The 13,519-nt window shown below is 38.4% G+C and overlaps 1 protein-coding gene across 1 annotated transcript in view; it reads left to right on the plus strand.

Annotated features, from left to right (window-relative positions):
- The window catches only part of XIRP2 (xin actin binding repeat containing 2), a 91,085-nt gene that overhangs the window by 5,790 nt on the left and 71,776 nt on the right, over window positions 1-13,519 (plus strand). The window lies entirely within an intron of this gene.

The raw sequence follows: 13,519 nt of genomic DNA on the forward strand, positions 1-13,519 counted from the left end.
TCCCCCCCCCCCCCCCCCCCACCTCAGGTCTGGGCTCACTCACTCCCTTACCTCCCCACCACTTTGGGCCCAGGCTCATTTCCCCCACCGCCACCACTTTGGGTTCAGGCCCTCTCCCCACTCCCCCCTGTTATTTTGGGTCTGGTTCCCCCCACACACTGCTTTGGGTGTAGGCCTGTGCACCCCCCCACACACACCCACTGCCATTCAACCCCACACTGCTGCCTCTCAGGAATGGGGGGAGGGGAGCTTGCACATGGCCAGCAGCAGGCAGTCGGCATTAACAGCACAGCAGCAGGCAGCCATGGCATGGTGGTGAGTGGCAGCAGTACACTGCCATAGGTAACCCCTCCCTTCCCCTTCCAACTCTCCTCTCTCCCTCCCTTCCTCCCCTCTCCCCTGCCGCCTACCCCTCCCTGCTAGCTATTGTTTGTGAGGATTCCGCTCCAGCCCCTGGCTCCAAGAAGCTCCGGCCCCTCAGTCCCTGTGGTCATGGTGGTATTCCGCTGTGTGGCAGGGCAAGGCTAGCGCTGTGCTGCCAGCACCCCACACCACTGCTGTCTCCAAGGAGCAGGGCTGGTGGGGGGGAGGGGGCAAGGCCAGCAGCACTCCCTCCTTCATGGCTGCACTCTGATCACCACCATCCCCCTCTGCCTCCAAAAAGCAGGGCCAGGGGGTGGGTGAGGCCAGCATTGCTGGCCCCCCCATTCTGATCCCTCAGTCCCAGCTATCATGGTGCCACTCTGCCGCGTGTCTCTGTCTGTGCAGAGCACTCTGATTGGCTGCTGAGACAACCAATCAGAGTGCAAATAAATCATTATGGACAGACAGACAGACAGACAGACAAAGGCTTTTATAATATTAGAATACTTCTATTTGAGTACTTAATACTGGTATTGTAGAGTTATATTAATACTGCTTGTTTCTGCAAACAATGAGAACCAGTTCAGGAATGAAAAAGGAATTTCACCATAAACCTTGTAATTTCTATGGAAAAGATGGAAAAAAACTCATATTAGCTGGTCATTTGACTGGTTCTCTTTATCCACCTCAATGAAATCTTCACTGGTGTGATCAATTTCAGTCAATATCCCTTAAGATAACTCATTATATATATAGTGCTTAAGTAAAAGTTACATCTTGAAGCATTATGAATAAAGAAGAAAAGGAACAATATCTGATACTTGTTTGAATTTGATCCCATGTGCTCGTCAACCAACTGTTATAGTCACTGAGTCAGAGCAGATTCCAAAACTGCATTTGGAGATGTACTGGAATCTCTGGATGAGGGAAGTTTACTATTCTGAGAAATATGCTGTTAAAGGGCTACTCATGTTTTCTAACAAAGCAGCTCATAATTCTATAACCTTAGGATGCTGTAAGAGGCTCCCTCACATTTTGAATGCTTAGGCTGTTAAACCAGCATGGTCATAGTTAAATTGCAATACAGAATTTTAAGTAAAATTACATCATATGACAATATAAAAGATGAGAAAGACCCCGATAAAATCAATTTTTTTCTTAGGTCTCAAACAAAATTGAACATTTAAATCATATTGTTAAAGTGTTTTTGACAATTGTATTGTACACCTATGTTTCAGAAATGTATTAACCAGGCATTATGACATAAGTCTGAAGCAATATTTTTCTGGTTAAAAAAGACATTTTTTGTTTTAATGATCCAAAAGAATCTATTTATCTAGTTGGATGGTTTTATTTCATATTATAGCTAAGAAAAATATGATCAATTTTTTTATGTCATCTATTAGATGTCTTCAGTCACTTCAGGATTTTACCCCAAATACATACTATAAGATTTTTTTTCTCATTTAATCATGTAAACATTCTTGCCAATTACCATGGTTAAAGCCATAATATTTATTAAACCCATTTGACATTAAACCAATTTTCCTCAAAAGTTCCAAACACAGATTAATTTTCTACAGGGACCAGAAGTTTGGTTTCTGGTGGTCCAAAGGGTTTTAGCAATGAAGACTTCATATAGATAGCACTCTGACATCAGATGCTCCTTGTATAAACTATTAGGATACTGTTTAGATGCAAAAGCTATTAAATCTTTAGAAGGGTAGTTAATCAGATTATCAGGTATTAAACCTTTTATACATCAAAACCAAAAATTTAAGCACAGTTCTACGTTGTACTCAATTTAGGATAAATAAATAATCCTCTTTATTGCGTTACATAATGCAGGTGCCCAATCTTTTTTGTATCTGTTGCTTATTTTGTTAATAAATTCTGGTTTGGAGGATAAACCATTTAAGTTTTTAGGAACTCTTTGGCTCTGCTGTCTACTTTGTTATTTAACTGCATTCCATTTAGCTGCATGCTTGGCAAAACTGACTAGAAGACTTCAATTTTAATGTTACTGCAGCAGCCTTGAATTAACTCAATTTCAAGACTACTGTTATAGGTGTAAAGGTATTCTGAGAAACAAAGTAACCAGGCTTAATTGGGTGTGAAAAGCTTAGTGGGGGCTTTTCCTGTAGGTAAAGAGCATTGTTAACTAAAAAAGTTCTAGCAAGTGCATATTTCAGATATGTATAATCATTGTCATCTCTCATTGTTCTAAATCAAATGTTCTCTCCTTTTTTTTAAATAATAAAAGGTATTTTCCTTAACTGAAAGCTCTGCAATCTCAACTTGGCTTTGGGGTCAGCATCCTGTTTCTTCTTGGACATCATTACTCATTATAAGTATTCTGTTGCTGACAAAATTCTATCCTTTTATCTGTATGCAATTTTATTTCTTCATAAATGGAACCAAGTGGAAGTCTGTAAACAGTTCTGCTAAAGATGCACACAAAGAAATATGATCCAATGCATTCTGTCATTCCTGCATGGGCTCTTGGGGCTGACAAGAAGCATAAACAAAAAGGTTATTTGTGTTACTGAAGTCAGAAGACAGGATTCAGACTATGCATAGAAAGCATAAAAGTTGAAGCAAAAGCACCATATTTCTATTGTCACTCTTTACTTTTAAGCACCATCTGGAAACTGAGATGCACCCATTCAGGGCAGAGAATGAAGCCCTTGTATTATACGCTCTTGCCATTATTCTGCTTAGTAAGTGGGCAGTGACAGTCTACACAAGATTTAGTTTCTGGATAGTCTTAAGATGTAGGTCTACAGAGCTCACTACAGTAAATGACATTTCAGGTGTCAAAGGATTGCTAAGGCAATCAAGTCCACATCAAGGAAGAGGCTACATGTGTTTCACCAGGAACAGGTAGAAAATGTGCTTTTAGGTACATGACAGAAGTGCATTGATGAGAACTACTTTGGGACCGAACAAAACCTTAATACTGTAAGCCAGTATTACAAGGATTTGGATATTGCCAACCCTTTTCCTTTGGTTCTTTCTTTGACCCCCTACCCCTAGTTAATATAAAGATTAATGATCTTAGCCATGAAAGAGTATAGTGAGGGGTATATTACAAAGAAGAATTGGGCTATTTAACTCCATTTCTTCTTTGGGCCTATTGTAGTATCAACTACATTTCTTTGCTCAACTATGGGTACATACAGACATTACACTTAGAATAACCTAACTAGGATGATTGATATCAGTGCCAAACTGTACATACATTCAGGGAGTTTAGATTGGGCAAAAAATGGCTGTCCCAATCTAACTTAGCTCACTTAAGGAGGCACACTATGTAGATCAGGCCTGATCTTACCGAACTTGTGTACATGTTCAAAGCACAGTCCAGGGTTGGGAAAGCCCAGCTGCTTGGCCCAGCCCTGGGATGTACTTCATCTACTGCCCCCGCCTCCCTACCCCTCCAACCCTGACTGGGCTATTTTTAGTCCTCTGATATCTCCACCCCAGATGGACAACCCCCAATGGTCCTGCCAGCCCCACCACCGATCCTACCGACCCCTCCCCCCCAGACCTGCCAAACCCCTCTGTGGACCCCACCTAATCCCACCTGCCACTTCCCACGCCCCAAATAGTTAGATCACATTCCCAGTTTAAAATAAGCCATGTAATTGTAGGTGGGGTCCCGTGAACATGTGTGTATCTCCTACAGGACGGCTAATAAATCCAATAAAATCAGTATGGACATCTATTTTAATAGATTATTGAAATCAACTAGATTTGTTGTCAGATTAAAAAAAACAATATTTGGCCTACTGTGAACAGAAATATTCCATTGTTATATACTCTTCTGTTCTTAGGACCTTATCCTTTAATCTAAATGAAGCTTCAACTACCACCAGAAGTAACTATAACATTTACTTCTGACTGTGTAAGTACAGGATCCGTGTGTGTATTAGAACTTAATTTAAATACCCTGAGGAACCAGTGACCAAAGAGTTGTTTTGAGCAGTGGCATTGCAACTGAAAGAATCCACTGTATTCCATTTACTTTCTACCCATGAGAAAATGGAAGACATTTAGTACAATGTGAATCTGAACCATGCTTTTCATTAAAGAAAATTAATAGAAGAAACAGTTATAAAATATGAGCAAGTATTTCCTTTATGCCATTAGAAGTAGAATGTAGTAAGTTAATAAGCATATGTTGTTAGACTACCACTGTAGTGCGTCATATAAATACTATTTTTAATGTACATCTCTACAGAATTTTAAGTAAATAAGCTAAGCAAGTTGATATGCCAAAGCACTCATAGACGTGATTCAGTGCCTATATCTTTACCACCCCCAAACTACAGATGAATATTGAACATGAAAAGATGACATAAGATTGTGAACTGCATGGTATTTAAGGTACAGCTTATTAGTGAAGCTTTATGAAGTCTGCATTAACATAAATTCTCTTCTTGATTTGTGCTTGCAGTAACAGTTTTTGCTCTTTTGAAGGAAGCACACATAGTTGCACGTTTATTTTGCCTACTGTACCATTTGAAAACTTGACCCTATAAACTATGTAAGAGAAAATTCTCATTTGTTTGATATTATTTGCAGTAATTTGAATCAAGTCTCTAGAGTTATAGAACTTTGGAGAAGTGATTAGCTTTTTTCCTGACTATTAGTAAACAATGATTAAGACAACTTAAATGTTACTGAGAACAATTAATTACTTGAAACCATCCTGTTTAATTGTTAAGTGACTCCTAAGTGAGGCTGACTGATTTTGCAAGGGCATAATAGCAAACTGAATCAAAACCTTGAAAGTGGCTTCAAATAGCAAGCAAAATAGTCTGCTGTACTGAAAGAGAAGAGATGAGTATAGATTTACTCTTAAATAATAAATGATTGCCTTTGCCTGATTGATTAGTTTGTAGTGTAGTATTCTGGTGGGTTAATTATTTTGATTAATGTAAGGATTTAATAAAAGGCCTTATTCTTCTCTCAGTTTTGAAATCTGACTAATTTCAGTGGAGCAATTTCTTATTTATGCAGGAGTAAGTGAGAAGAGAATAAGTCCTTGAACATATATTTTCAATGTTTTAGTAATTAAGAATAGAGGGATACATTCTAAACAGTCCATATTGATTAAATCTAAATGTATTTGGAGCTATATATCAGTCTTCAGCACCTGCCTATTGCCATATTTGTAAGTAAACTTAATTATTTAAAAATCAGTCACTTCTGATATATTTGTAGAAGATCTAGAACTGTCCTTTTTCAGTACTTTTATCTTATTTTGCTTCATGAATTTATCATGAGGTATTCTCCTGTTTGCCTGATTTTGATCTCTTTTTTTGCACTGAGATGCTGTCTACTTCTTGTCCTGAGCTTTCTTGAGTAAATGCTGAGGTGGAGTCTTGTGGTCAGTCTTTTACCAGAGTTCTCAAGTCATTTGTAATTTACTAGCTTCACTTGTGTGCTTTCTCTCTTCCTCTCTCACTTTGTGTAGATCTGTCATCTTTTTTTCTACCAAAACAACTGAAGATAGCAATATACATTCTCTTTCCTTTGCTTAAGGCCAGATATCATTACTAAACAATACATTCCATGACAAAAACATCTTTGCAAACTAATCTTCCTTATCATTCTTCTTAATTATTCCTGCAAATATACCCATTTTGCATGTAAAAACCTTACAAATAATGATTTATTCACATAATCACCGATGCTTGGACATGAAAATTGGCATTTATCAAATCATTAGATTTGAATTATTTTAGTAACTATTCCAAAGTTCTTTTGAAAAAATGGCAGTCACGTTTATTGCTGAGTGAAACACCAAGATCAGTCTGTTCATTCAGTACAGATAAATATTCAGATCTGAAGGACTTACCTTATACATTAATAGTGTTGTGGCCCTAATAATGCAAGGAATATGGAAGAAGGAAGATTTATTTGTTGGTATCTTTTATTGGACCAACTGTATGGTTGAGAGAAATGTTAGACATGCTTTCGGACATAAAAAATATCCCCTCCCATCTGTGTAAAAAGCAGATACAGACTAAGCTAAATACCGGGTAGAACAATTACTTTTATTTTAATCCCATTATGGAGTTACTTAAAAGGGATATGGGCAGTAAACCAATGAAGCAAAGAGAAGTTATTGGAAGTAGTTATAGACCAAATAAAGAACAGGTGATATAGACAAACCTAATTAAGTAACAGAATATTACTATTCAAAAAGGAAGAAAGCTGTTATTGCCTGTGGAACACAAAGGGATTGACAGAGAGCAGGCAAATTGAAATCATCCATAAAACCATTGTAAAGTCCATGGTTTTTAGTATCCAATAAAGTTATGATTTTTTGTTCCCACACACATCCTCTCAAGTTACTGTACATACCCAAATCCAAGATGACACTGAATTTAAAATGACCACCCCCGCATATTAGATTCTATAAATGGATAGTTTATAACTTTGCTATAATTTCCCATGTATGGAATCTAAGTATTAGAGGATCATCTTATATCCATCCCCTCACCACTGAAGTATGGAAAGTAATAGTAAGGTAGCAGGTAGTAGAAGAGACAGTAGAAGGACAGGCACTAGAGGACAGGAAGTGGGAAGGCAGTAGCTGGGCAAGCAGTGGGAGGACAGACAATAAGAGAGGTGGTGGAGGAAGGCAGTGTCAAGGGGGCAGGCAGTGGGGGGGAGGCAGGCAGTGTGGCTTACCCCTTGCCTCCTGCCATAGAGGATGCATAAGTATTGACAGAAGGGGTGTACAACTCCATAACACCTCTGCCACCACTGTGAAGCTGAAGATGAAATTACTATTCTTTGAAAAAAGTGCTTTCCCACTGGTGATCCATGTTCCATGAACTAATTATTCTTTTTCTCTTACATTCCTTCTCAAATCCTTGACCAACTGCATGGAGTTGACCAACTCTGGATCAGAGTTAACTCCCTAGTTAATTAATTAATCTAGATCTGAAGTTTTTGCATTCTATTTTCCCTATGGATCATCAATACTTCTCAATTTCTCTTCATCTCCCTGCTTCCATCCCTGACTGATTCCAGATTCATTTTGCAATTTTTTTTCTGATATTCTTCCAAATCTAGTTGATATAACAGGAGGCTTGTCTATCTTTTCTGACCTGACTGTTGCTTTCAAACCCAATATGAGCTAGGAACACTCCAGTCACAGATGCCTGTAATATGTTATGCTTACCCCAGAGAAAGCCCCAGAACATGTTAGAATTGCAACCACAAATGATCAGATCTGTTCTACTGTGATTCTATTCCACTATGGAGTATGCAAATACAAGTATATGTCCCAAAATACATATAGTGATCACTTGGTTCAATTAAAACAATCAGGCACAAAAAAGTTTCACTGAAGAGCAGTAGAAACATTTCTACTGTACTTCAGTCTCTCTAACTATAGCTACTGCCTTACTGAGGGGAACATCAGCTAATTCCCAACTCTTCTAAATTAGGGGGCATCTTTAATTTATAACTTTTATTACTACTACTGGCACATTTACTTGTGCCAGAAAAAATTAATAGATTCATAGAGTCCAAATCTATAATGGACCATTAGATCATTTAGTATAAATCATCTAGTATCAGGCCATTATGTGTTAACCACTTATCCTTTTAGGGAGCCTCAGCACTTGTGTTCGGCTAACTTCTTTGGCCAAACCTTATCCTCCAGAAAGGCATTCAGTCTTGATTTGAAGATATGCAGAAATGGAGAGTCAACTATTTGCTGTAGCTGTTATTCCACCATGTAATTAACCTTACTGTTAAAAAATCAGCTATTTTTAAGTTTGAATGCATCTAACTTTACCTTATAACCATTTGAATTTGGTATGCTTTTCTGTGTAGATTAAAAAACACTTTAATACCTTTTCTTTTTGTCTTGTTAAGATACTTGCAAATAATGATTAAGTCACCTCTTACTCTTGCTTTTGAAACACTAAACACTAAAAATAGTGTGTTCTATAACTTTTTCATCATAAGATGTTTTCTTCAGTCTTTAAATTATTTGTGTGGTGCTTCTTTGAACCTTCTCCAATTTTTAACCCTCTTTTTAAATGTAGACACCAGAAATAATATATATGTTATCTTCATGTATCAGTTTAATCAATGCTGCAAATAGAGGTAAAATCACCTCCTTATTTCTCTTCACTGTTCATTGTATAAGTAGCTAAAGAGCTCAGTTATCCTTTTTGTCACAGCATTCTTATGAGATTTCATGCTCAGATGCTTGTCCACTATGACTTCAAAATCATTTTCAGAGACAGAGCTCTGCAGGATACAGCCCTATTCTATATATCTAGGAATTTCCCCATCCTCATTATTAGTAATTGGTCCGCCAGTCTATCTCATCCACCAATTTTATTGGCCAATATTTTGTTTTCACTTTCAGTTCACTGACTAAAATGCTGATCAGTATCAGGCCTCATACATATCCATATGAAATCCTAATAAAAAGATTTCTCATTTTGTGGCAGCTTTTTTAAAGATCTGTTGATTGGCCTATCCTTAACCTCTTAGACATGTACTTTACTTATTTTTCCTGAATCAGAATGTTTTGCTTTAGTTATATCAACGTTTTTAAGTTCTAGGTCATTTTCAGGACCTGCTGGTTTAAAATTGCCATGTTTAGTAGAGGTTGTTTAGTATCCTTCTTAGCTACTGAGAAGGACACTGAGGAATAAATCATCATCCTCATGTACTATGAGTACATCTTCATCTCTTGCATACAGAACAGAGATTGTTATCAAATATGTGTGTCTTTCTGCATCATTATTAAAACTTTTACCATCTTTATTCAAAAGTGAACCTATATCATTTTGAGGATTCCTTTTGTTCCTAATATACCCTATCTACTCAAATGCAAGGTGACCCTGAATATAAGATGACCCCCCCAATAATTACATTCTACACACAGAACATTTATAAATTTATTATGATTTTCCATGTATGGAACCTAAGTATTGGAGGATCATCATAAATTCATCCCTTCCTGCTACTGCAGGTACTGGGGGAGAAGTGATGAGGGGGACATTAATGGGGCAGGCAGTGAGGGACAGACAGTGGACAGGCAATGTGATAGGGAAGGTTAGGGGGCAGGTAGTAAGGGGCATGCTATGTGGAGGTGGTGGGGCAGGCAGTGAGAGAGGCAGGCAGCTTGACCCCTGCTGCTTCCCCCACTGCCTACCCACTTATCCCCTATTGTGCCTTCTGCCTAACAGTCTCAGCTTGCCCCATTTTCCCCTTCCCCTGTTCATCCCTTCTTCCCTCTCCACACCACATCTGTCACCTGCAGTCTCAGGTCTCCTCCCCACTTCCTGCCATATCTCCCCAACAAAGGCTCTCACCCTCTACCTGTCCTTCCCCGCACTTACCTTTGATCTGCACCAGCAGGCTATGTCTGTGCTATAGCTTGGGGCATGGAGCATGGCTCCAGCCCACCCCACAGCAGAGCTGGCACTGCCGTTGTACCCCTGTTTAACTCTGTAGCAGCAATAGTGGGGAGCTGGTGCTGCTGCTACAGAGCTTTATTGGAACAGCAGTGCCAGCACTGTGCTGTTGCTACAGGATGGGCTGGAGCCATGCTCTGTGTCCCAGGCTGCAGCAGGGATGGAGCCTACCAGTGCAGAGCAAATGTAAGGAGGAGTGTGGCAGACAAAAGAGAGGAAGAAGTGGTGTTGAGAGGGAGAGACTGGGGGCTGTGGGGTGGGGCAGGAGTGACAGGGTATGTCCCAGGTTGGGGCTAGAGCCACAGCAGCTGCCTGCCGCACCCCTCCCCCCCGCCCCGTTCGTGCTTGATTGTAAGAAGAGAGGCTTTTCTCCTCTTGTTAAATGTGGGGGCGGGGAGAGTGAGAGGCGAGGAAAACCTTGTCTTCTAATTGAGTAAATACAGTACAGGCAGTCCTCGGACTTACAACACAATTGGTTCCTGAAAACCACTTCTTAAGTCAAAACGTTGTAACTCTGAACCAATTTTCTCATAAGAAACAATGTTATAAATGAGGGATTGGTTCCTGAACCAAGGCCCGATACCCTATTTTTACCAAAAATACCCCAGAATGTTGTACTCAATCAATTCTAGATGAGTAACATTAATGTATTTATATAGTAAATAGCAATCGTATTGATTTGGAAGGACTTCTTTGAGGTGACTTTGCTGGACTTTTTGAAGGGTTCTTGGTTGGACTTTTTGAAGGGTCCTGGGCTGGAGTATTCCAGGAGTCTTGGCTGCTGGTTTTTCTGGAGTCTTGTCTGTTTTCTTAAAGAAAGTGTCCAAGGAGGTTTGGACAGATGTTCTCTAGGGAGATAAGCAATGAAGCAAACTTGTTTGCTGGCGTGGTGTCACATCGGATCAAGTGCTGTAAAGTCAAAACTGACGTTATAAAGTTGAAACAGGGTGTCAATTTATAAACATTGTAAGTGCGAAATGTAACTCAAAATGTTTCAAGTCGAGGCGTGCCTGTACTATAAAAACCTCTTATTTTTCCTTGGCCTTCTCAGCCATGTTGTCTGAATATGTGTTCTGCTTTCGGGAGTTGCCTTTTCTTCCTGAGCTGCTGCTGTAACTATTCTGTTAGACAAGAAACTTGAACTTCATAAACTTAAAAGTATATTCTCCACGCAGAACTGTGTGAATAAATACTGAGTTGGTAGGATTCTGCTGTGCCTTGTGTCCATTTTTGAGTGCTCAGTCCCATAGTAATCACTGCAGTCTTTCCAAGTTGAGTTTCCTTTTAAAATCTTTTTTTAGCTTGAAAAAGTTTTCTTTGCTAAAAATAATACAAGTCAGTCATTGTACATCTCCTTGCCTCTTTGATTCTAAGCTGAAAAAAAAATCTTTCAGAAACTTATTTTTTAATCCACCTGGAATGCCAAAGAACATGAAATATATGTTCATGCACAGTCAACAATTCCTTATGCTTCCCAGCTGAGCCTTTTCAAAAAAATGAGAGCCCCAGGGAAGACTAATGCTGTGGGCTCCTATGAGATTCCAAAAATCACATTTTGTATTCTAGCAAACTTTTGTGAAACAAATTCCATTCGGATTCATTTGAATATTTGAAAGCATTGGTGAAAATTCTTAAACTTCAGCAGCCAAAGTTAGACACTGGCATCCATATTTATGTACTGAAGTCCTGAATAAAACTGATTTGTTTTTCCCCCAAAAGAGAGAGAAATTCTTTTAAACTAAACACTTTCAGGTCCCTAAAACAAGCAACAATATTTTGTGATATGTAATTTTTCAACAAGGAAAAAATAGATAAACATGATGGAAACTTTTAACAAAAAATTACATCAAAAACTACTTTTGATGAAAAAAAAGTTATAATGAAACATTTACAGCTCCAGGCCTAAGCATCCATAATTCCCATTAGCTTCAGTGAGAAGTTGGACTGATGCTTACATTGCTGTTGTATCTGCACCTGTGGCAACTAATTTCGTTGACTCTGGCAAAATGGCACAATGCCAGAATATTTTCCTTCCTTTGAAATGTTTTGCCAAGCTTTGTTTTTTATTATATATATTTTATATTTTTCTCATTAATAAAATGATAATGAATTCTCTGAGGGCCACTATTATGTGAGCCCCATGTAAATCACAAAGCAACAGAGTAGAGATTTCACAGCTTCTTGGCAGAGGTAGCATACTTCAGTTTAATACACATCTAGGCTTTTCTGACAAAAACATTATTGAGGAAATAAAGAATTAACCCTGAGAGACTCAACAGCTACTACAGCTTCAGTTTGTGATTGATAGGAGGGCAAACAAAAAAAGGTGACAGCATTTAATCTCTTAAAATACACTTCAAATTATATTGTTATACAAAGAACTTAAAACAGAACCCGTTGTTTCCATTTTAAAGCTAACAAGAAAATTATTTCCATTATCTTTTTTCCCCAGGTGGCTAATAATATGTATCACTTAAAATGCTTCTTAAAGCAGTACATTAAATTAACTGGCCCCAATTCAGCAAGGCATTTAAACATGTGTCTAACTTTAAGCACATGAGCAGTCCCATTGTATTTAATGGGACTATTCACATACGTATAATTAGATAGAAACTGAAATGCCATGCTGCATCAGAACATTATCAACAGTTATAATCTCATCGACATTGTTTTGAAAATTAAAGCAACTGCTAATAAAGTTCTAACCACTAATGCACATGGAATTATCTAAATGACAGGCTGGGTCTTATTATCAACAGGGTTTCTCTTTTCCTAATTTGAGATCATTTTCTTCCTATTATAGGGATTTTCCGTGATGGACAGACATTTGCTATTCTGAATTATTTTTACTGGGTGCATCTACATGAAACGCTAACTGTGCAGTAGCCTAATAACACTACGCAGTAGTGTGCTGGGCAAAACCCATGCTAATACACTACTGTGCAGTAGTATTAGGCTACTGCGCAGTTAACGTCTGAAAAAACCCATGTGCCAGTGTTACTGTGTGGTAGAGCAAGTTGGTTAGCCAAGTACTAAACTTAATGTGTAGTAACTACAGCACATTAATGAACATGTAGACTCATCCACTATCTCCAGAAATATCTTTAGCCTCCTTCTTTTGCTGATTTTCACTGATTCTTATTACTGCTATGGGGGTGGGGTTCCTGTGCCGCAACAATTCTTTTATTTATTATTATTGTATATGATGCAAAATGTTCCCTTCATATAGTCCAATTAGTTGTATAAGACAGAAAATATCAGAGGAAACTAATTCTTATAGGCTCATGTTGAAGGCCACATACTGCTTTTAGATGCTTGTATAGAGTCTTCATTGTGCAATGTGCACAGTGTGCCTCCATAATGGGGCAGATTTTTGCTTTAAAAGAAAATGACTGCTGCCTGATTATACCCTGGCCAGAAGGTATCCTAGACATGCCAGGGACTTCCTTGTTCAGTGAGGTATGCTCTTCTGGCATTCTGTGATTTCCTGATGAAACAGAACTTCTCAGGATATGCTCTTGACTATGTATAGATATATAAAAAATTTAAGCTAGGTGGTGAGTCCTTTTAAAGAAAAATGTGCAAAGGTCATTATTACAGATTTGAATTCTTATACGGCAAACAGTGCCTTAATAAAAAGCAAGTCAAATAAGTTTGTCAGTAATGTTAACTTGGGTTGGAGAAAGTTTGATTGA

The sequence above is a fragment of the Alligator sinensis genome, unplaced genomic scaffold (genome assembly GCF_000455745.1).
Source record: "Alligator sinensis unplaced genomic scaffold, ASM45574v1 scaffold1166_1, whole genome shotgun sequence".
Lineage (NCBI taxonomy): Eukaryota > Metazoa > Chordata > Crocodylia > Alligatoridae > Alligator > Alligator sinensis.